A 25,062-nucleotide genomic window follows, 5' to 3' on the forward strand; every position below is an offset into this window, starting at 1 on the left:
ACAGGGTGTTGTTGAGCTTGATGGGGGCGGGCTTCGGAATGAGGGGATCAGGACAGGTGTCCACTGTACCAGACTGCAGGACGGCCTCAGAGGCTTGAGTCTGCTCTGCTCTCAGGGCTCGCCGAGCAAGGGATGCATGTAATGGCTGTCCTGGGCTCTCGGTCAGTCCTTGACTGATGGAGAAGTGCCTTGAAATTGAATTGCATGCTGAGCATCAATATTCTCCAGACATTATGGAGCCATATTAATGTGGGAAGGCTCGAGAAAACCTGCACTGAACATTGACTGTACATTGACAATCGTTTCTTGAACACCGTGTGCTTTGAATCTTAAAAATCAAGAGGTACAGGGAAAACGTTTGAGGAGGACTCGCTTAAGTGCTGGAGTCCGCCATTGCACTTTTTCACATCCCATTGCTGCGCTAGAGATGGCACATCGTAACTTTGGGGATTTAGTAGCTGGTAATTGTGGGGTAGTGTGCCCAATGTTGTTCCTGTGATGGTCTTTGGCCAAGGCTCCCAATGCCCGACTCTCTTAATTTGTTGTTCAGATTAAATGTAGTACCGTTCTGGTTGCGGTAATTCTGTCAGGCCTTCCACATGTGCTATTTCTGTGATAGGACAAACCATCCTTTGGCCATATTTCAGTTGGGTCTATTGCAAAGGAGTTACGGACTGTCAGCCTGCTGTGGATATTGAGGTAGCCGTTAGCCCAGTTGACAATTAAATGAGCCAATACAGATTAGGAGTGTGAAATACATTATATAGTGTGCACAGGAAATTATTTTGCTCTTTCCACTACACATCTGGCAGAGGTAAGGCTTGGAATATGAGAAATACATGAAAATGTGCTCTGACAGGAAAAAAAAATGATGGATGGAAATGCTGATTCAGCCTTGACCAGTGGTCATTACGCTGGGCAGCATTCCAATCCATTTTCTTTTTAGTATATTTGTGTCATCATAAAAGGAGGGGGCAACCATAAGAACCATAGAGAATCAAGGTGCACCACCCCAATGTGGCCAATTGTGTTTGGGGTTGCCTTTGACAGTGACTTCATCTATTAGCTTGGGATGGACTGCTCCTGCACAGGGGGTGCACAGCAGAAGAGTACAATCCAGGGACTGTCTGGAAATGTAATTCAGGTAAATCTAATGAGTGTTCAGAAGTAGACAGGGCTGTTCTTTACTTTTTCATTTTGAAGCACCCTATGTAAAGGTACATGTTTGCACCATTAGCCCAATGCATACAAGCCACAGCACTAGTCTCTTGGCTGATGTTGTATGTGCGTGGAGGAATCAGACTTCCATTTTACATCAGGCGGTGTCACCCCTGCACAGTCATTTTATCTTCAGTAGGTGCATGACTAAGATCCACAGAAATGCACCATCATTTTTGCTGACAGAGGATCAGAGTGTGTCTTCTTAACTGGTATAGTGGCAGCATATGGTAGGGACTCAATAGTAGAGATATATACAAACTGACTAAAGCCATTGGTATGGTATGGCATACTTGTAAAGCGCGGCTGTCACCCGACGGGTATCCTGGCTGGTAATTGGCCAGATTTGACTTTATTGACTGCCTGAAATGTGTTTACAAAAATGTGATGTAGCGATGATTAGGTGGTGAGTAGTTAAAAAGTTTCAGCACTCTGTCCATAATCTTGTTGTGTGTGCTATGTTCACCCTAAGTGGCCAAGGGCATGCACAGACAAGAGTGTCTTGCTTTCTATGCCACTGGATTCAAGCTAGCTTGGCTGATGAGGGGTGATACCCAGAAAATGGACCCAGGAGGATTGTTTTAGGTCCAGGGAGGACCTGGCCTGGCAGTGCGGGCTGGACTGTTCTCAGGAGGAGCAGGGTCAAGACTGATTAGCATATGGGTGGGTCCAAATTGGGGTGGTATAGTTAGCAAAAGAACAATGGATTAAACCCAGATCTCTGATTGAAAAGTTTCAGCACTCCGTCTAACTTCTTGTTGTGTTTGCGAGATTATTGGCTCCCCATAAAATCCACATTGTTTTTTAATCTTGCCTGAGGAATCCAGAATAATATTGAAGGATGATTCCTCTAGACAACTTTAGATCTTCCTATCTGCTCACTGTCCTACTTGAGATATTAGAGCTTCCTTTTAGAGGTTGAGCCCATCCCAAAAAGATATTACCAGATGAGATAAGAACCTATGAAGAAGCATGCCACAAAATGCTTGTGAGGGTCCTCTTATGGAAGAAAAGGGATTCCTTTTGTATCTGAGATCCTGTAAATGGGTCTCCAGAGGGTGTGCTATACTGTTTGTGTTGTGATAAATTTGGGAGAATGTTATAGCGGACTGTTTCCTCTCTTTCCCCTTGTGATGTAAAATAATATGGTCCATAGAAATGCACTATCAGCCTTTGGTAACAGAAGAATTGAGAAAACTTTCCTTCAGGTCCCGGGGCAGACATTGATTTTTCTGTGTTGATCCTACTATGACTTTGCACTATAATTGCAATTGGATAGCCAGAACTCCATTTTTATCTCTGGCCTGACAACACAGTTGTCATACGATCTGTTGTTATCAGTTCTAAAAAATATACATTGACTCAGTTTTTTGCTCCGCCCAGAGGAGTATTAGTGCCTGCTGTTGTCTGTTTGATGCATCACTCTACAGCCTATAGAAGGCTTGCATTGGGATGTATGAGGGGCTATTTGGCATTTGAAATTACTCTGAAACATCCTACAGTAAATTTGTCATCCCACAGAGTCTTTTTCTATAGAAAGCATTTTTGGTGAGTTTTGTTCACAAAGGAGACTGTTAAATGTTATTCTCAAGACTCAAAGTTCAGGCCAGATGTACTGGCATTGCCAGTGCTTTTATTTCTGGATTTCAAAGGTAGCACAGTTAAGGATTCAATACCTTTTCTACTATCTGAGTTTAGCTTTGGATCTTAGATACAGTATGACACATTAAACACACTGTTAGACTTGGCATCCTTGGCGCGCTTTTCCCTGCACTTTTGCCTCTACCTCCTGCCTTTTTGACTGTGTGCTGGATTTTGTTTTTGCTGGCTTAGATGTTTTGGGCACTTTGCCACTGTTGATCAGTTTCAAAGTGCAAGTGCTCCCTAGGTAAATTGTAATTATGGTTGGTCTTCCATCATTGGCATATTTGATTTACTGGTAAGTCCTTAGTAAAGTTCACTGTGTGTACCCAGGGCCTGTAAATCAAATACTACCAGTGGGCTTGCAGCACTGGTTGTGCCTCCTCACCCAAGTAGCCCTGTAAAATGTGTCTGAGACCTGCCACTGCGGTGTCTGTTTGCTCAGTCTTAGACTGGCATGTCGACCTGGCAAGTGCACCCACTTGCCAGGCACTAACCTTCCCTTTTCTTACATATAAGGCACCACAAAGGTAGGCCCGAGGTACCCCCATGGGCAGGGTGCAGTGTATGTGAAAGGTAGGAAATGTACTGGTGTATTTTACATGTCCTGATAGTGAAATACTGTAAATTTAGGTTTTAACTGTTGAAAGGGTGTCTGTCACATAGGCTATCAATGGAACTGCACTGTAACATTCTACATGTGTAACTTTCTATTCGGGCAAGATAGAGAAATGGGGTATAAGCTTTCTGAACTCAGAATTTAATAACACACCTCTTAGTGAAGGTGGTTTTTAAATTGCGTGTTTGAAAATGCCACTTTGTTGAAAGTGGGCATTTTATTGATCAGCCATCCTCTGTGGGTTCTCCTTGTTTGGATGTTCACCACCTGGTTTTGGAGTGACAGGAGCATGGGCTGTGCATTCACTCTAGGCAGTCACTAGGGGGGGGGGGGGGAATGAGGTGTGCCCTGCCTTTCCAGGGTGACTCAAAGCCAGGCTGAATAGACCTTTCTGCATTCAGAATTGTTGGAGGGGTTTTTCCACCTTCTGTAGTGAAGCTGGATCAGGCAGGACAGAACTGGTTTTACTTAGCTCAGAGGCTCTTGCAACAACAACTACAATGAGAAAATGGGGTATAAATATTAGACCTAAAACCACAGAACCTTTGATTACTTCTGGAATCAAGAGGAACCTCTGCCAAGGAAGAAGAGCTGAAGTGCTGTGAGGAGGAGACTGCCCCTTTGCTGTGTGTTGCTTTGCTGGGTTGGCCTGCAGTTGCTGCTTCTGCCAAGGAGAGGACAAAGACTGGACCTTTGCTGTGAATTTGCTTATGAAGAATGTCCAAGGGCTTGTGTGTGCTTGTGTCCTGTTCTGAAGTCTCAGGGACACAAAGACTTCACCACCAGCTTCCTTGAACCCAATGCTGGAAATTCTGACCTGCCAGGAGGTGCCTGTTACAGTTCTCGTGCCTCTGGAGGTTGTTCTTGTTGCTGGAAGCTGAAAAAGCTTCAAGAAATAAAGAAATCAGACGAATCGCCCTTTCAGCGCCTGTTTTTCTGATGCAGCACCACCGAGCTGAAAAATCTGCTGTACACTGAGTCATGTGTACCAATCTCCGAAGTCCGAAATCACCACACTGACTCCGATGCAGGCCCTGCTGAAAAAAAGGACGCATCGGGGGACCGTGGCCGCAGAAACTGATGCAACGCCTGTTTGCCCCGCTGCATTGACTGCCGCTGCATCCCAGATTTCCAAGCATTGTACCTGTGCGACTAGTTTTCTGATGCACCACCCGCAGACCAGAACTGTGTTGAAATCGATGCTCACTTCCCCCTACAGTCCAAATTTGCTGCATCACTTCTCCTGCGTGCAGCTTAACTGTCGCATTGCCTCCCCAAGGACTCAGGAACTGATGTATCACTGTGTTTCTCGATGCTTCCCCTCTCTGCGGCTGTTTAGCCCTGTGGATTTTGACGCACTTGAGGTACTTTGTGTAAATGTCACGCATCCATAGTTTTCCATGGACAGAAGTGCTTGAAACCTTTTAAAAGTCATATTTTGAATCGTGTATGTTGGATTTTTGTTGCTTTGGTCTTGTTTGGTATAGATAAAGATACTTTATTTTTTGAAACTGGTATGTGGTCCATTTGTAGTGTTTTCATTGTGTTACAGTGTGTTTGGGTGCAAATACTTTACACATTGCCTTTGGGATAAGCCTGTCTGCTCGTGCCAAGCTACCAAGGGGGAGCAGGGGTTATCTAAAGTGTGTGACTTCCTTATCCTTCCTAGAAGCAAGGGTCCCTACTTGGACAAGGATGCATACCTCTGCCAACTAGAGACCACCATTTCTAACACACACAATAAAATCATTATCAAGCAAGAACTATATCCCCATTAAAAGAACAGGTCTTTGTTTTATGTAGTAAAAGTAAGGCCCCATAAGGCATAACAAAAATAAAAAGTCATATGACTGTCTGTGAGGGGCGTAACACAGGCCCCGCAGCCCCCGCGGTGCGGGGGGGGGGCCCCAGCACTCCAGGGGCCCCTCACTCAGCAGAGCCAGCAAGCAAGCCTTGCCCTCTTCAAGTCTTCATTGATATGGTGCCCACGGCTTCCCCATAAATGAAACGAACATGCGCATGCCCTGCCAGCCTCATAATTAATTAAATGGTTGGTGCCCACGCTTGGGCCCGGCCGGGCCTCTGCAGCTCTTCAAAATTAAATGGTACGCATGCAGTTGTCTCCGAGGCTGCGCGTGCAGACTTCAGGGCGGGGCCAGTATAAAGTGGCGCTGGTGACCAATCAATGCCATTGGTAGCACAATTAAAAGTGGGGGTGACTGAGGTATCATTTCCAGGACCGTGAAGTGAAACTTCAAACAAACAACGGCCATTTCATCATGAAGCACCACAAGTGGGGTGAGCATGATTGGTTCTCTAGTTATGTCAGAGATAGCTTTACCCACCTTCCCCTAAATGTTCTGCACCTGTGGGCAGATCAATATCAAGTTCATTTGCATGCAGGTACTTGTAGCACATAAAAATCCAAGCACTGCAGTAAAAAAATGCAAAGAACATCCTGGACTGGGCGGACTGCTCGCGAATGGATTTGGGAGACCAAGGTACTCTGTCGGATAGGCTTTGCTTGGAGATGCTGTTTTTCTACTCCTTTGTGAGCCTCTGGTGTCATACTGATATTTCCACAGGACCTAAATGACTGTTGAGTTAAGGCTTCTTGCGATTCTGTTACTGGCCTTTCGTCGCTTGTGGGGTTATGTCCAGGGCCGGACTGGGAACCAAAACCGGCCCTGGCAAAGTGCTCGGCCGGCCCCCCCTCCCCACACGGGGGGTTGGAGGTGCCGCCGAGCGCTTTGCCGGGGCCGGTTTTCGGCCGATTTTGTTGCAGGGCCGATTTTGCAGCTATGCTGCAATAACGGCCCTGTAACAAAATCGGCCCCCTGGGGCTCAAAACCGGCCCCCACCCTTGCGGCGCACCGGGGGATTGCCCGGTGCCCGCTATGGCCAGTCCGGGCCTGGTTATGTCCTGTGCAAATCCGGCCAAACCTTAAACACTGTTTATAACTGTGATATTGATGAAACCTCGGATTGAAGTGCATTATATCAGGGTGTGACTCATGCTTATTGGATAAAAATGGGAACAAACTATTCATCAAGTGAACAATTTCTAAAATGCAATTGAAATTTACTGTGCTCTTTCATTAAGAATGACAGCATACGTCATGTTTCTGCCAATAACTGAGTGCAGGCTGCCTTCAAGGGAGTCCTGGAGTCTTCTCTGTTTTATGTCTCTGGCCTTTCAGGGTGACTTCTGGTACCATGCATTTTTTGTGTCTGCATTGCAAATCAAAGTATTGGACAGTATGAGCTGCTTATGCGTGGAAGACTGCTGAATGAACTTCCGGGGTAATCAGTGGGAATAGATGCTTTCCGTGTAGAGCTGTTTGAACGGCTTGATGAAGAACTTTTGTTAACACTATACCGTCATCATGTTGGCCGATGGCCATATCACTGTTTTTGAAAGAAATGTAAACCACACAGCCCTGGGTCATGCTGGCCTATCACACTTTTATAGGAAGACACAAAGATGTAGGTATGTTTATTGCCAAACCGACTTGCTGCAGTAATTTATTATAGCAACATGGATTTCTACAGGGCACCGTTTCATATGCAAATTTCTCAGCCGCACTGATAGCCTTGGATGAGGAATCAGGGACAAATTTATAAACAAGATGTTGCAGATTTTCATAATTGTCAACATATGGAAAATTAGTTCGAATTAAAATTTCACCTCTGTGCTTTGAATGAGTACTAACATATAACTGGAGAAAACTACTGTTGTTTTTAAAATATTTTTTTTGAGTTTCTGTAATTTACCACTACTTTTTATGACTGGGTTATACACTATGAAATCAGTTAAATCAAGACAGTTTGAAGTATAAGCAATTGGGCTCCCCAGTGTTGTTTTGTGTTTTTGCAGCATTATACACTCATAATCCTACAAACATATATGGCTGCACTGCCTTGCCCAAAATTATAGCCGGCGTTGCGTGCTGCTGCAATTTGCCGCTGTTAGTTTTCACTTAGTTCAACAGGGTGTGCTGTGCACAGTTTGAGAAGCACGTGTGTAGTAGATGTCGCCAATCTATGAACACTTAAGGGTACGCTAGATGACAACAGGAGTCGCTGAGATAATATGTAACTTTATAACCAGAGGCAGTAAAGTACAGGAAGTCACTATGGGAGACTCTAGTAAGACTCCGCAATCCATTGAAGGATGGCATTTAATGTGGTGAGAACAGGGGGCCTCTACATGCAGACATTCAGGCCAGCGAGCAAATCAGAGTAAGATGGGTTAACACAGGCAAGGTGATACCATGATAGGTGGAGCAGAGAGAGGGAGGGGGGCGAGAGGGAGAGAGAGGGGGGCGAGAGTGAGAGAGAGGATGGGTGAGAGAGAATTAGGGGGAGAGAGAGGGGGAGGGGGAGAGAGAGATGGGGGAGAGAGATAGAGAGAGAGAATAGACATGTTGATTTCTGGGACATATGCAGGGTAATGCCGTGGACGAACATGAAAGATACAGTATCTGTACAACCAGGGTAGCCCCAACAAGTGCAGGTAGGTGGGAATAGGAGAGAATAGGCAAGGCATGACTAGAAAATGCAAGCAACACAAACCATGTGCCTGAGGCAGGATGACACCCAAAGCCTAGGCATGCTGTGACCAAAAAAAGAGGGCACCCACTCTGCCTATTCCTTACATTTGAAATGTACTTTTACTGCTGTAGTGTGAGAATGCAATTCATGAAAAGGAATATAAAGTAGGATTGCCAAAAGAAAAATGCCAGCCATGTGTTGTTTAAAGACACTGAAAGACCTCATCTTGACACTAAATAGGGTTATGAATAAAAACCCTAATCATAAGACTGGAAGCTTGTTGCAGGATTAGCACATGATTTATTTCCTCCCCCCCGAACCCTCCTTTAATTCTTCGGGCAATCTCGCTGTGCTCGCTCGCCACTATGCTCTCCCACAGAACGTTTACACCCCACCACTTTTAAATGTCACGAGCCACCAATGATTGTCTGTCGAGTTTTTATGGAATTGCAGGTTTGGGTTGTCTTTCAACGTTTCATGTTATTGTCCATTAATGTAAATTCTAATTTAGACCTTTCATAGTTATTCTTCAGCCATTGGTAGTTCCTGAGACAATAGGACCGCTCCTTGGCATTGTTCTGATTGCTGCCTCAGTTAAATAATCTGCTTTTGACATTATTGTTACAAATGGCGTAGCTTATATGTTAAGAAGGTTTCCCACTTTCTCATTAGGACTTTGTTGGAGGTTTAAAATCAAAATATGCCAGTTTTTTGGGCGGTGGGGCAAAGTGGTGGGCTGGGCTTCCGGGGGGGGGGGGGGGGGCAGGGGGTCCCCTCTCAAGTTTTGTTACGCCACTGCTGTCTGTGGTTGAGTTATGGAGCCAAATGTGTTTATTTATGTGTTTGATTTTGTAAATCGCTAGCTTATGAGAGGATTCTACTGTGTAGCACAATTGAATTTGAAGATGAATTTTCAGCTGCTGCCACCAGTTATGGTAGCTAAAGCCGCATCAACAGCGTATTTATCTCTTGGAGTCAAGGCAGGTTTTTGCAATGCCGAAGATTGAGCTGCAATAAGCGTGTTCCTGTTCCATTTTGATCGGGGTATGGGGTGTATTTCTGGTGGTTTTCTTGCACAGGGGTGAATACCTTTGTGAGGGGCCTTGCCTTGTGCTTTTATTAAATAGTAACAGGCCTTTTTGTGATGGGTGCGGGCTCACGTAGGCAGTCAGAACATCACCTACTGAAAGAGGGGAGTTAATGAGTTTAGCCCAATAATGGTGAGGAGGGTGATGATTTCACATTCGAGTGAATTTGTAATTACACAAAGCACTGCTTAAGTAATGGATATGAACATATTAAAAGGTGAAGCAACAGTTTAAAGACTTCATTAAGCTGTCAAGCTGTGTGTAGGTGCAGCTGCTGTAGGCAAAACCATGAAGAACCAAGAGGGAGTGTCTCAGCAAAAACAAGCTTCCTAGCAGCATAGTTAATGTTTCCAAAGCCCTGTACTTTGGGCCCTACATCACACTCATTAAAACCACCTGTAGTCTGTCAACAGTGGGATCTCAAGAAGTGGTATTTAGGAGGGCGTATGCAATGGTCCACAGATGAAACTGGTGCGGCCACCCACAAATGGTGCATGCGCATGTGTGCTCATATTGGAATCTAGATATGGAGACTACATAACGGGTAACCATGTAATATGGTATAATTTTGCCATTGAGGGGTTCTAGCAACACCAAACACCACAAGGCCAACAGCTGTGTGCTTTGTAAATGTCACTAGAATCCTGAGATGACAATATAGGACCATGTTATACCCCTTATGTATTTTTTTATATTACATGTTTATTATCAGATTGTAAGCTTGAAAAAGCTGTGTTCTTCAAAGTGCAGCTGACAGTGGGCACGGATTGGAATTAGAGTGTTTAGGCTTCTGTTTACCGGTCTCGAATAATTTTTTAATAAAAAAATAGGCAATGGTGATAGTCAGTGGATTGGGGCGATTCTGTGGATGTAGCGTTTACGATGAAATTATGAATTTAGATAAACTTCCTGCATAACGTGTTGCTCCATGCCACACAGCCCTGGTAACACTGACAATGTTAAAGTTCTGCAGAGTGGGTTGTCATTATGATGATTAAGTCCATATTTCACAAGCAATTGTGAAATATTTGCCATATTCACAGTTCCCTGTGATATAGGCATTCTATACCACTGCATTTAGTGGAGGATAAGCACCAACATATGTAATATATCTATATATATCACAAATAAATTAATGTTTAAACATTCTAAGCACAACATATAGGCTCGACTATTGCCTCAGTCAATCACCGCTTTGACATGTTAATATGCGCGGCAAGGTGTGGTATCTTTTTTTCCCTGGGTGCCGCCCGGCAGAGGGCTACATTTAATAGCTTTGGTGGTGGAGCTCAAGGGGTGCTAAGACTAAGGGAGCTGGAGCACCGGCCCCACCAGGCAAAGAAGCCTGTGTCTGTAAATGGTGCAGCAGGGAGTAGACGATAGAAAGGATGGAGAGATGGGCTAGACACAAGAATAAGAGAGCAATATTGTGAAAAATTATGAACAGGAAAGTAAGGGAACCAAGAGAGAGAGAGAGAGAGAGAGAGAGAATTAGAACAAGAGTGACAAAGAGTGACAAAGAGTATGCTAGAAGGTGAGGGAGAGAACTATAGAGAGGACGCGATCACACCCTTAAGGCTAAAAAGACTGTCCGCCAAAGACAATGGTTCTACGAAAGCCTTAACATTGAAAAACGTAACTTGTGACTAAAGGACCGAAAGTGGAGAACCTCACCTTCCCTTGGATCCCACAAGCATCTGAGATCACTGAGGAACTCATATTACAAAAGCATTAGAAACTTGAAAGCTAATTTCTGAAGAAACCAACTAGATCAAGCTAGAAACTATCCCAAAAAAACGATTTGAGCTTGTTAAACTTCACTTAAATGGCCTTCCATACCCATCTCCAGCTGGACCCAGTCAGCTACCAAATGGCGAAGAATTTTCCTCCTTCTTCCTTGAGATGATGTAAAATATTAGGTCTGAGTTGCAGATGGCATTGGAGCACCGCCCTCTCTCACCTCACTCTAGACCTCCCATTCCTGGTTTGCCGTACCATCATGTCTACTGGAGCACATCCTCAAAAACAACACCTCATGGAACTCTTTCAAAACTGTTGAAGAAAACACCATTCTCAAAATTCTAGCAGATCTGAAACCTTCAAATCACTTCAGTGACCCTCTACCCCCCAACTTCTTCAATGAGATCAAACAATCGTTACTCCCTCTTTGGTCCAAGATCGTTATTGCCTCTCTACTTCAAGGCACAATCCCTGATTGCCTCCCATCTGGGCAGCTCACCTCATCCTAAAAAAATAGTGGCTGATCACATGGACCTATATAACCTTTGCCCCATCTCCAATTATTCCAACCCTGTCAAAGCTCCTTGAAAAATGTGTACATGTACAACTATGTAACCATATTGATCAATTCTGTCTGCTTGACCCATTGCAATCCGACTTCCGCCTGGGGCACAGCCCCAAATCGGTACTTTCACCTATAGTGGACGATGTACTGAAATTGTCGGATCAAAGCGAATCATGTCTCCTTATCCTCCTTGACCTATCTTCAGCATTTGATACGGGTAAGCATGACTACCTTCTTGACCTACTGGAACAGAAGTAGTGTGCTACTCGCCGAAAAAGCTCTTTGATGCCTCATCAGGGGTAGTAAGCGCCATATAAATGCAATTACAATACAATACAACACAATACAATAGGATGGGGCTCTCAGGGACTGTCCTAAGCTGGTTTACCTTGTTTCTCTAAAACAGAAATAAAAAAATCAAGGTTAGTCAGTCTCTATCTAAATCCTCGACTGTCACCTTAGGGTTCCTCCCTCTCACCCACTATCTTTAACCTGTTCACGGAGCCGCTAACAGTAATTCTGAACACTTCCAACACTCACTATCACATGTATGGCAATGACACCCAATTACACCTGAAAGTCTCCTCCGCTAAAGACATCAAAGCCCTCAATTTAACCCTAAAAAATTCCAAAATTGGCTGACATGCAACCACCTCAAACTAAACACTCTGAAAACTGAACTCCTCCTAATCGCCCCAGCCAAACAATCACCTGTCATTAATGAATGGATGAAGCAACTAACAGCCTTCATTTGCCTGCCTCAGGTCATTGACTCCACAAGATCACTGGGAATAACTCTCAACAAGAACCTTAACATGCAGAAGCACATTAGTGTTGCCACCAAAGGAGCGAACCTCCAAATGAACATCTTAAGAAATGTAAAACCCTTCTGACCCTCCAAGGACTTTATCTCTGATGTTGAAGCCCTAATGATTCTCAGGTTGGACTATGAAAGTGCTACCCTAAGTGGGTTGCCCAAATCCAAAATGGCCCCTTAAGGGCCTCCCTCAACTCTGCTGCAAGGCTCATCACTGGATTGAAAGGAAACAACCACATCACCCCTGACTTAAAAGCCCTCAACTGGCTTGCCTACAAAGCAAGAATTGAACTGAAAATTACATACATGACCCACAAAGCCCTACACTTCAATACCCCAAGCTGACTTGCTCAGAAGCTTGATCTTTTGGTTTGGATCCAGATGCTCTAGAAGCGCCAGAACTTTACTGCTAAAACCACAGAGATTTGGTAAAAAGAAAAACTACACTAGGGCCTTCTCTGGCATTGGCCCGAGAACTTGGAGCTCCCTCCCCCCTGAAACCAAACTGAATCCCTCAATGGCATCCTTCAAGAAAGAAATTAAACTGCTACTCATGAGCAAACTTATGCCTTAGATCCTGAAACTCGTCTCTCTGAGCTTTTCAGGACTCAGGATTACTGCTCGCCTATTATGCTACTGTTCTTGAGCACCCTGTCTTATCATTGTGGAGATCCCACCCTCATCTGGGATCTGCCATATCTTGTACTGTTTCTCGGCTATTTAATATTAATATTATGTTTTCTGCTCGTTAACATAGGTAAAGCGCTCTGATACCCCCGAGGGTCTTGATCGTGCTATACAAAATCTTCAAATAAATAAGTGGGTCACCAAAATGTAAGACATGTGTGACAAACAGAAAAAGAGAAAGCGAGAGGAGGAGATAAGGGCAGTGAGACTAGTGCGTCTGCACTGGGTGCTGGCCTGTGGAGGGGGCGCCGACCTCAGGGGGGCCCCTGTGTTTAGCAATAGCTTAGGATTGGAGCGATGAGGGACACTTTTGCCCGGTGGTAGTGAGAGAACCTGAGGAGGCGGTCATGGGATGTGGGGACGCCAAAAATGATTGTCACACCGGGCACCAACAGCACTAAAGCCGGTCTTGGAGGGGAGAGCAGCTCCATAATGGCCATTTTGGACATACCCCCTTGGGGCTGGAGCTACTGGATGCTGGTGTTGAAGGTCAACAGGACTGTCTCTGTCTACAAGCCCAGCTGGATGCCTCTGCAAACACAGTGAGGTGCAAAAGGAAAGAGAGACAAGAGGGAGAGAATTCTAGAGAGAGCGAGAGAGAGAGAGAGAGAGAGAGAGAGAGAGAGCGAGAGAGAGAGAGAGAGAGGGAGAGAGAGCGAGAGAGAGAGAGAGAGGAGGAATGAACTGAAAAAAGAGAGAGGAAGGGAACGGGCTAGTTTAAACAAAAAAAGGGGAAGATGGCCGCCTGGTAGGAGCCTCCCGAAGGAGCTCCCCGTGCTTGGGATCCCTTAATCGGGTATATCCCTGTTAGCAGCAGCCATCGACCTCTCCAGGAACAAGAGTAACAGGAGTAATGTCTTGGACACCGCTGTGACCCGACAGCGTCACAACAGAGAAGTCCCTGCAGGAACGGAGAGCTGTGAAAGCCTTGGGACACGGAACAACGCTAGAAACGGCCCGCTCCACAGCAGAGGAACTAAAGGGACTTCGGAAGGCTCGGGACGCTGGTAACCGACACCCGAGGACGGACCGGATCTCACACCGGACCCTCCCCCCACCCTGAACAGAAGGCAGACGCGGATATCGGGAGATAGGGGGTCGCATCTCAGCGGACACCCCGGGACCGCAGGGGATTAAGGCTGAGGCAAATACAACGGAACACCCACCCGACTGCAGCAGAGGACGCTGGCCGCTGCACCGGGACAGGAGGAGGATCACCGAGATCAGCGGGAACAAGACAACGGAGCCCCCCCCCCCACCCCCCGCCTCCTTGCACCTCCCGCCGCAGCAGAGGAATCAGAGCGGGCAGCGGACACCAGGACCAAAGCGGGAGGAGCACCGGACCCCTCTCTAATTTTTCACGTTCATTCTCTCTGGTACTGACGGCAGCAAAGGCAGCACCGGGGAAGTGACAAAACCCCCCCCTCTCCTCCACACTCCGCAGCAGAGAAATACTAGAGGACTGGAGAGCTGGGAGGGACGCTGGCCACCGGCTGCTGGCTAATACTGCGGGGGCACAAGCTCTCGAAGCGGATCAGTGTGAACTAAACACAGCGCAACTTCAAAAGAAAACCTTTAATAAGAGCGAGCGAGGAACTGTAAGGGCGACAGAACATCGAAGCCTGCCCACACTGACATCGGTGGATACCTGACAAATGGATGGGATGCTTCTCAATATATTACAGGCTGAGATCTGACGTGAGATCAATTACATACAGCCTTATACATTTACGAGGAGGAAGGATATGAGCCAATCATGGATTAATGCAGCGCTGCGGTAAAACTCCACTGGTAATATTTACTGAAACACAGAAACTCAGGTATTTACTTCTCCCACCCGCCCGCTCTCTTTTGAAAAATCCAACTCCTTTGTACAAAATGGCTGGGGCCATAAAACTGTAACAATAAATCCCCCATACCTCTGGCATCCACGTGGCCCCCCGGCGTGACTCCCCCACACAGAGATAAGATTTCCTCCAGCTAGCCTTGAGCCCTGTTTGTTTGATTAAACAGGAAGTGGAATCTCCTCCCCTGTAGGCAGAGTAATAGCAACAAACAGAGGACTAATCTCTCTTTCTCCCAGCCTACACAGCAACAAAGAGAGGACTACTGGCTGAACTGAACTATTTGGCGGCCATTTTAAGCTAGTTTCTAGTTTCCATTGGGTAGAGTATTTTAGACTAGTAGAATAGTACGCTGGCCTTTGCCCGTAGGATTATACTTATATCTATAGTCGGATCATTTGTGTATTGCAGAGTACTACCTCATATATGAAAGAATGTCTCCCTATTATTGTATTATTGCAGTGTTGCTCTCCTAGTCTTATTCTGAACTTTTATATCACACAGATTGCTACCGCATATATGAAAGAGTGTCTGCTATTATTACATTATTACACTCCTAGCCTTATTTTAAGCATTGTATTGCACAGATCACTACCCTATATATGAGTGCTTGCATACCACTGCAGTACTATAACTATATTGGTATTTTGAACACCTGTAACGCACAGATTAGTACCTCATATTAGGATTCCTCACTAGTGACACTTCTACCTGTACTTTGATCACACGCAACTTGATACGTGCATTTGTACCCTTTCCCATGATTTTACTTCACTCGGGTACTTTGTACTGCTTATATACTTGCTCCACTTTTGCAGTTTCGTATGTATTTGCTATACAACGCAGTCATAAGGATATATTTAGAGGATAGCAGAGGAAATATACTTACCACGAAATACTGATACCTAAACTATTGCCAATCCTCTGACTACCACTGTTCAACTACAAGCTATCAAATCAGAACTAATCACCTGAAGATTTACTACGGGAAAGGAATATGGATAATAGATACCGGGCGATGGCTAGTCCCAAAGCACAGACTATAAAATATCCTCCTTCGCTATCCAAAAATGCTGCCAAAAAGTTTAAACATAACACATTAAGAAAGAACCCAGACATACTGTTCGCAGACCCATACTTTGATGGAGTCAATGGCACCATAAAGAATGACTTGATTTTCTACACAAACAAAACAGCGAAATGGCGCTACGCCCTCACAGACATGCTGTTCATAAAAATTATGAGAAACATCCCTCATGGCACAAAAATAATGTCCTCCCCGTCAATAAGATGCAATGCAGAATTATGCATCACTTTATATAAAACGGGAATAGTGCTGATACAAGCACCTAATAGAGACTTGGAAGAGTTTGAAAAGTCTTTCCTAATAATAAAAGATACTCTGGAGAGACCAAGATACCAACTACCTATGACCTCACATGAAGTCACTCTCGACAACACTGAGACTACAACTAGAGATACCAACCGAACCGGGGACCATAACAATCAAACTTCCAGCTCGGAAGACATAACTGAAAGGGAGATAGCAACCCCAGAGAACGAGCCAGAAAGGGAGATGGCAACCCCAGAGAACGAGCCAGAAAGTACAGAGAGATCTTCCAATATGGCAAAGGAAGAGCAGGTCCAGGTCCAAAGGATACAGCTGATGCCGCCACCAGTCAGTGCGAATCTGCTTGAAAAGAATACCTCAGCTCCTAGCGAGTCACTAAATGACTCGATACCTCTCCCGAATTTCATACCAGAGTGTGATAGATCCCCACTCATAAATTCAATACTTCCATTACACAACATAAATAACACACACGACACAAACAGACTCAGAAGCGACAACCCAACCAAGGAAACAAAGAATAGAACCGTGAAAATGAGAACAGAACAACGACGGAGTAGAGCAAAATGCACAACCCGAAGTGGCAGGGCAATCCTCCCTAAGAAAATACCCCGAAACCAGAAAGAAATCAAGAAGCTACAGAAAATAGTAGGCAACCTGGCACAAGGATCGATGATAATTTCGCAGGCATTCGAAAAAATGTGGGAGTTGACGGCAAGCACACACTCCAAGGTCTCTGATATCCAGAATCTAGTACTTGCCGCACAAAAAAGGAATGACGAGATGGCCCTGTCCCTAAAAAATAGGCCCAACAGACCAGACAGGATAAACCCCTTGTCAAACGAAGAAACTCAGGCCTTACTCCGAACTTACGATCAACCGGCCCGGGGGAAGGAGGAGAGAATCAAAACAGTACCAATTGATTCAAATAGAACATCCAGAAAGAATGACAGGAAAGCAATTCACCTCAACTTACAAAATATTCAGTTATCAGCAAATGAATCTGAAAATGGGAACATCCTTAACCCAGATAATCCCTTGAAATGCCTCCTACTCAACTGTCGTTCGGCATCCAAACATGCATCAGACATAGCAGCCCTCATCATCAACAACGAAATCGACCTGGCAATCCTTACGGAAACGTGGCTAAAGGAATCATCCTCCCCCGCCATTGATCTCTTAGTACCACCTCATTATAACATTGTGAGATTAGATAGGCCAAGGAAAACAGGAGGAGGTATAGCATGTATTCATCGATCAGAGATAGAGGTCAACATGATTCAAGCCGACCCCTTAGAAGCCTGTGAATACCTGGGTTTGAATATAAGATCATCAAGTAATCAAAAATGCAACTTGCATGCATTCTATCATCCACCAGGAGATAATGGAAAGTTCACTGAGCAGCTAATAGAGATCATAACTGCCAACTCCAATCCGGATGCCAACAACATATTCCTGGGTGACTTTAATTTACACTGGGACGACGTCAACGACAAACTGGTTAATTTGTTAAAAGAGTTCCTCGCCGAACTAAACCTCATACAAACATGCACCCAACCCACCCACGTGCAAGGAGCGACCTTAGATTGGATCATCTCCAGAAACAAAGAGACATTGATCTGCGCCATAGATCCATGCGACTGGTCTGACCATCACGCCATAACATTTGTGATTCCCACAGTGAAAAAGGGTAGAACCGTACAACCCCCCAAGTCCACAATAATGATCCGAGATATAAAAGAGGCGAATATTGAGCTATTGGTCGAGAGCTGCGAGAGAGACCTAAAGCCACCCAACAACATGCAGGATGTAAATGAGCTGACTGAGCACTACATAACCTCAATAGGAAATATTGTCAATGACACCATGCCTCTAAAAATGAAAAAAGTCACAGACAAGCCAAAGAATCCGTGGTTTAGTGGGTCACTGAATGAGGACAGGCGCAAACTGAGAACAGCCGAGAGAAAATGGAGACAACACCCTTCCTCACCTGAGCTGAAAGCCCTCAGAAAAATCAGAAACGAATATAACAAAAAGGTAATCAATTCCAAAAAAGAATTCATAAAAGCAGAACTAGACAATGCCAAAAACAGACCACGAAAACTCTTCGAGATACTAAAACAGCAATCAGATAAACTAGCCAAATCAACCCAAGAAAACTCAAAAACTCCCTTAAGCTGTGAGGAATTCTCTACATTCTTCTCCGAGAAAACAAAATCGCTAGAGGGAGAGCTCTCAAATGCCGCGGCTATCCTCCCGACCCAAACTCAGCCGAGAAGCGAGGCCGGTGTAACAATAGAGAATGATAAAACAAAGAACGAAGCAAACTGGGACACATTTGAACTATATGACCAGGTCAAGATCGCCAAAACACTGTCAGAAATCAGACCAAACAACCACTATCAAGACCCTTTACCTGCAAAATGTGTAAGAGAAATCAGCCACACTGTGGTTCCAATCTGGACCAAAATAATAAACGCTTCACTTACACAAGGGATCCTCCCCGACTGCCTAAAAACAGGACAAGTAGCGCCAATAATCAAAAAACCGACAGCGGACGCATCAGATCCGAATAACTATCGACCAGTAACCAACATCCCTTTACTGGCCAAACTAATTGAGAAATGCGTGCAGAGCCAATTGAAGCAACACATCACCAAGTTCTCCCTACTAGACAAATGCCAATCAGGGTTCAGAGCAGGGCACAGCACAGAAACAGCGATCCTGCATATTGTTGATGACGCGCTACAAGCTCTAGATCAAAATCAAGCATGCCTATTGATTCTCCTAGATCTGTCATCCGCTTTTGACACGGTAAACCACGAAACACTACTGTCCAGGCTACAGGACAGGATGGGATTGGCCGGTAATGTGCTGAGATGGTTCAAATCGTTCCTAAGCAACAGAACACAACGATTCCGGGTTAACCAAGCAATTTCAACCCCATGTCCTAATGCAATTGGGGTCCCGCAAGGCTCAACACTATCCCCAGATCTATTCAACTTATATGTCGAACCTCTTACAGACATACTTCGGAAATCAACGATATCCTACCACATGTATGCTGACGACACGCAAATATACTTAAAGATCGCCTCCCTTGATGACATAGATCTAATGAATAAGACACTAAAGATGGCTATGCAATGGTTAACGATGAATCATCTGAAATTAAATGCCCAGAAAACAGAATTCATGTTAATTGCACCCCCAAGGAGCCACCCGGAAGTAAAGGAATGGACCAAATTGGTGACTGCGCTTAACTGCACACCAACCCTAGTTAACTCAGCGAAATCATTAGGAATCATATTGGATGAGAACCTCGACATGAAAGCCCACATTAATTCAATGGCGAAAAGTGCCCGCTTCCATCTGAGCTACTTAAGAAAATTAAAACCATTCATTTCAGAGGCAGACTTGAAATTGGCTATACAGTCCCTAGTCATATCCAGGATCGAATATGGCTGCTCTACACTAACTGGTCTACCTAAAACATCTACAGCACCACTAAAAGCCTGTCTCAATGCTGCGGCAAGACTTATCACGGGATCGAGGAAATTTGATCATATATCTCCTCACCTGAAAGCACTAAACTGGCTACCCTTTGAGGCCAGAATACAAATGAAGACAGCATGTATTACTCACAAAGCGGTGCACTATAACACACCAGGATACCTAAGCAAGAAAATAAAGCTATCAGGAGGAAACAGACCAACGAGAAGCGCCAAGGAGATGCTGCTGAGGCCGGCCTTTTTTCGAAAGAAAAAGACCTATGATCGAGCATTCACTGGAGCTGCCCCCAGAGTTTGGAACTCACTCCCTCCAAGCATTAGGAAGATCCAAAATATTGCAACATTCAAACGGGAATTGAAAAGCCATATGATGAGTAAATACTTGGCATAGGGAAGCCGACGGATCGCTGATAAGAACTACTACACCAGCTGAAGAGTGGTCCCCCTTCATGAATACTAACATTGTCAAGGGACTGACACCTCTCGCAAGCCTCGGCGGTACCCTGATCGATACCACAATGTGAACCAATTGATGTTTTCATAGCCAAACTATATAACCTCTACCTCACCTTATCTACTGATATGGATCGCGTTATAAGCTGGGCCTTTATCACCTTCTATTACTAATTACTCTTATGTTTTGGAATATACCTATGTGGGCCTCGTTTCACCTCATATCTGTTGGTTTTAGAATTGATATTGAGAAGTGATATTTGACTGCCAATATGTAACCTACAATGATGTTATGTGATGTAATGTGTTGAGATGGCTCAATTCGCTACTAAGCAATAGAACTAATTGATTCCGGGTTAATCAAGGAATCGCAATAGGTTGTTTTTCATAGCCAAACTATATAACTTCTACCTCACCTTATCAATTGATAGTGATTGTGTTATAAGCTAGGCCTTTCTCACATTTTGTTACTAATTGCACATGTGTTTGGAATATATTTATTCAGGCATCCCTTATAGCCACAACCTTTTCTACTTTATATCTGTGGTTGTTGGAATCGATATCTGACTGTCAATGTGTAACCTACCGCGATGTAACGTGATGTAGTGTGCTGAGATGGTTAATCCATTCCTAGCAACAATTCTCAATGAGTCCGGATTAACCAAGTAATCTCAACCCCTTGTCCTCATGCAATTGGGATCTTGCAAGGTCCACCTTATCTACTGATATGGATCGTATTTATGAACCAGGCCTTTCTCACCTCTTACTACTAACTGCACATGTGTTTGAATAGATTTATTTAGGCACCTCTTATAGCCATAGTGCCTCTTGCCTTAGATCTGTCTGTTTTTAGATTGAATATTGACTGTCAATATGTAACCTACCTTGATGTTAAGCGCTCTGATACCCACGGGTCTTGTTCGCGCTATACAAAACTCTAATAATAAATAAATAAATAATAAAAAAATTGCTGTCTGGGCTGCTTTTAGCTCCCAGTTCTGCCCTGTGGGAGAGTGACAGAGAAGAAGGGTGTGGCAGGAGGATGTCTGTCAGATCAAGAGTGAGCAGGTAGAAAAGATGAAAGTAAATTAGAGATAAGGGTATGTGTGTGAGAGAGAGGGCACGAAATAGAGAGAATGAGAGACCGAGAGATAGGAGTATGAGAGCATGAAGCGTGTGCGGTTGTGGCAGTAAATGAAAATATAGGGATACAGCTATTGCTATCAAGCTTACTGCCTCTATTTCCTCAACATCCTGTAATCGGAGCGGCAGTGACCAGCGGTAATGCTATTACTGCCACAACCATTATTGTTGTATTTACCAGCGGTTTCTTAATCAGACCCAAACAACTCTACTCTTGAATACATCAAGCTGCATGTAGTTTCAAGCTCTCCACTAGTTTAAAAAAAAAATCAATGTACAAATGTCACATTGCAAAGTCTTTCATAGACATGTGTTTCTAAATGCTGCTCCTATAATGTGCTTCTAAATAAGACAAGCTATCTCTTTGCAGCTGGACGCCTGATGACATTTTCTGAGACCACATTTGACATTGAGTGACATAGCGGCTGGAGTAACAGATGAAGGGACAGACCCAAGCAAGTGAGGGATTGTACTAAATATTATTACCCACTATGATTTAATTCCCAATCCAGGATTTAGCTAGCTAATCCTCTTGGGAAATGCATGTCGAATCTCCTCAAAATCCTGCCAGCGGTATTGCCGCTCCAAACTTCTACTCTGTAGCAGGTCAAAGGTTCCTTAAGGACTGTTGATGCGGCAGGGTGTCTATCTACAGAAAATAAAGTGCTTCAGCGAGGCTGGGTTAACAGGTAGCATCGGTAAACAGGAGGACAGTGCCATTTTATGAGAGGTTCGGTGCCAAACCAGTAATTTTATTGCAACTGGCCTTTTCATTTTAATCTCACAGCAGATGTTCTGGAGATATTTCCTAGAGATTTTAGTCAGAAGAGAGCAACCGATTATTGTATTTGTAATGCGCTGTGCGGCTGGTGCTAAATTGGATGGTTTGTTAAGCAGTTTCATTTTATCCCACCACGGGCTACACAAAAGGGCTGCACGTGGCCTCGGGCGTGATGACGCAGTAGCGTTTCCAGCCGTACCTTGGAGTTAACTGCGCCATCGCGGAGCCAGACGATTTAAATGTTCAGATACATTTTTATTCACTTCGTCAAAACCGTAAAACATTCATAAAGGAGATTCATATATATTGTGTATCGTTGCGGCTTTGATTGCTGTAGCTAGAAGTGTCAGGGGAAGAAGAGAGAGAAAATAGGATGAGCCCTGGGAAGGGTTCCTTCACGTGCTTGCAGGGGTCTAGCTTGAACTTCTCCGGAGGGGGATTCGTGCCTCTAGACAAAGTGTGTGCTTTAATAGCTGAACCTCCATTCTGCTTTGTAATAGTATTCGCAGTGCTTAATTTGCAATACAAATAAGTGCCAGTGATCTTGTTAGGAGGCCTCTGCAGCTTGCACCACACGTTGCCCCTACCATGCTGCCAATGATAGTAACAACAGAAGTACTAACATTCACACTCCTACAAGTGTGACAATTCAGACTATTTCAGGCCCCAAAGCTATAAGAATGGCTTGGGGGCAGGTAATATTAATTTGAATGTATATTGAGTTAATAATTAACTGTTGTTGTGGTAATCTCGAAATTAGCCAGACATCGCCACCTTGTGGCAGACTGTCACAGGCCCTGGTGCCGACAATTAAGTTCTGGTGCTTAGTGCTGGAAACTACTGGCTCAAATTAAGCCCTGAGTATTTGTTAATAACCACATGGTAGGTTTGGTGTGGAATGGGATCCAAATATTGTATGACAAATGACAGGAGAACCAAGGCTGCATACATTTGTTATTGAACTGAAGCGCCCCCTTGCCAATCACAGTTTTACTGCTCTTGCAACCGCCACCTGAAACACTCCATCAGCAAGTGTCAGAGTCTGGCCACCCTTCAGAAACCACAACATGCAGTTGTGTGGCCACTGGAATACAGGAAGTGCTCATTACTAAACTGGCAGAAACCTGACACCGGTATGCTATTGTTGTCCATTTTTTAAAGGAAATAATTTAAATAAATGTCTGGGTGCCTATGAGGTCATTTGGATCACCACTACATTTAATGAAAAACCATGTCACATCCACATTTTGGTATTGCATCACTATAAAATGCTGTTATTGTAGCCTTCAGGTTTTAGCTATGTTCACAATGTGATATGTAGACCTGTGGATGGAACTTGGACTTTGGCTGTGACAAATCATTTCATGTATTTTGGGTTGCTGACAGCAATGAAACTTATATGACAGGAGTCAGCATAGTATGTTTATACTGAGCAAGCTGCTTCTAACAGCTTGCCATTCGCTTCTCGGGGTAGTTTGACAGGCCAACTGATGCATTTTAGAAGCTTCGGTGTTTTGCCGATGAGTGGTTTCTGCTGAACTGTCCGCAAGTGGGTCCTGTGGCTCCGCTAATGGCAGTCATTAGTCGTGATGGTTTGAAGCATCTACCCTACTGCACAGATGTACATTAGCGGAGTCCTTCCTGTTCAATACAGGGTGACTGGAAGAGATGATAAAGGCTGCAAGCATCACCTGTTTAAATTTACATGTACCTTCCTCCTGCAGTGTGTGTAGTGCTTTTTTTCGATCTACTGGAGGGTGGCTTCTAGCCCAAGGGAATTTCTGGATCATCTTTGTGAGCGGTGCAAGGCTTTGATGGATTACTTCATGACCTGTGCAAGTCTTTGAAGAAATCTTAGATGACACCAGCACAATGGCACCTTATTCTGAAACTATGTGGACAGACCAAGTTCCTATTCTTTTGGTCAATTCATGTACCAACTCCATTTTGGTTCAAAATGGAAACACAGAAACTTTATTTATCGGTAAGCGCAAGTCAAATTCTATAAAATTGCAGCCACGAAGAGACAGAAATATTCAAAATTGAAGAGAACTTGTGTCCCCCTCCCCCCCCGGTATACTCCTGTGTAACAGTTTTCTACCATATATGCCTGGGAGAAATCATTATGCAGTTCTCTTTCCTCGATGTTTCTTATGCTGTCTAAATGCAAAATATTGTTTAGTGGCAGGTTAGGCTTCTCAGCACCTATGGATACAGAATTGATTTACATTGGTTTGCCAAGTTATCTAAGATGCTCTGAGTGCAAGAACGGTGATATATGTGCTCTCTTCAATGGAGGGACTCCAGAGGGGCCTTTCACATAAACTGTTTTAGCCTGTCTCCATGTTTCTCTGCTGACCTGCATTGTTTATAGTTACCTTATAAACAACAAGTCTCCTTGATAGCTGTAGATGTGAGTGGGCTCTTTTGTTCGCACCAGTATTCCTGCTTGACAGTAGTGGCTCGTGATAGGAGTGTCGCTTGGCAGTGGGGCGGGCTGGGGGAGGAGCAGGGTGGGGGGGTAGTAAACTACGGAATATGGCCCAACGGAGGTAAGTAAACAAATAAATAAATAAAACTAATTTCGTTACACGCACTGCATCGCATTTGGCAATGCAGCGTGCACAACAAAATTTGTTTTATTTATTTATTTGTTTACTTGCCTCTGGTCGGCTGTATGCTGTAGTTTACTACCCCCCTACCCTGCGCCTCCCCGGCCCCGCCTCACCGCCCGCAGCATTCCCACCAAAAGCCGCTACTGCTGCTTGATGAGTATTAAAGAGACACTGCCAAGAGCAAGTCTTGCATTCAAGAACTTGTATCCATGGAGGGTGCAGGACCAGAATGTCCTAGTCAGAATAAAATCTGCCATAAATATATTTTGCTAAAATATTTCCCAATTGGAGTTAGTAAGAGAAATTCTTCATCCAATAGACGGATATTTAGGACAATCTACTTATGTCAGACTATATGTCTGACTTTGATCTTATGGCATAACCTCCATGGTGGTAGGTAACATGTGGAGTTGTGCTCACTCTATATTTCTTCC

At 44.4% G+C, this 25,062-nt stretch overlaps 1 protein-coding gene across 1 annotated transcript in view; it reads left to right on the forward strand.

Moving 5' to 3' along the window:
• The window catches only part of FRMD3 (FERM domain containing 3), a 669,011-nt gene that overhangs the window by 13,429 nt on the left and 630,520 nt on the right, over positions 1-25,062 (forward strand). The window lies entirely within an intron of this gene.

The sequence above is a fragment of the Lissotriton helveticus genome, chromosome 2_1, assembly GCF_964261635.1.
Source record: "Lissotriton helveticus chromosome 2_1, aLisHel1.1, whole genome shotgun sequence".
Lineage (NCBI taxonomy): Eukaryota > Metazoa > Chordata > Amphibia > Caudata > Salamandridae > Lissotriton > Lissotriton helveticus.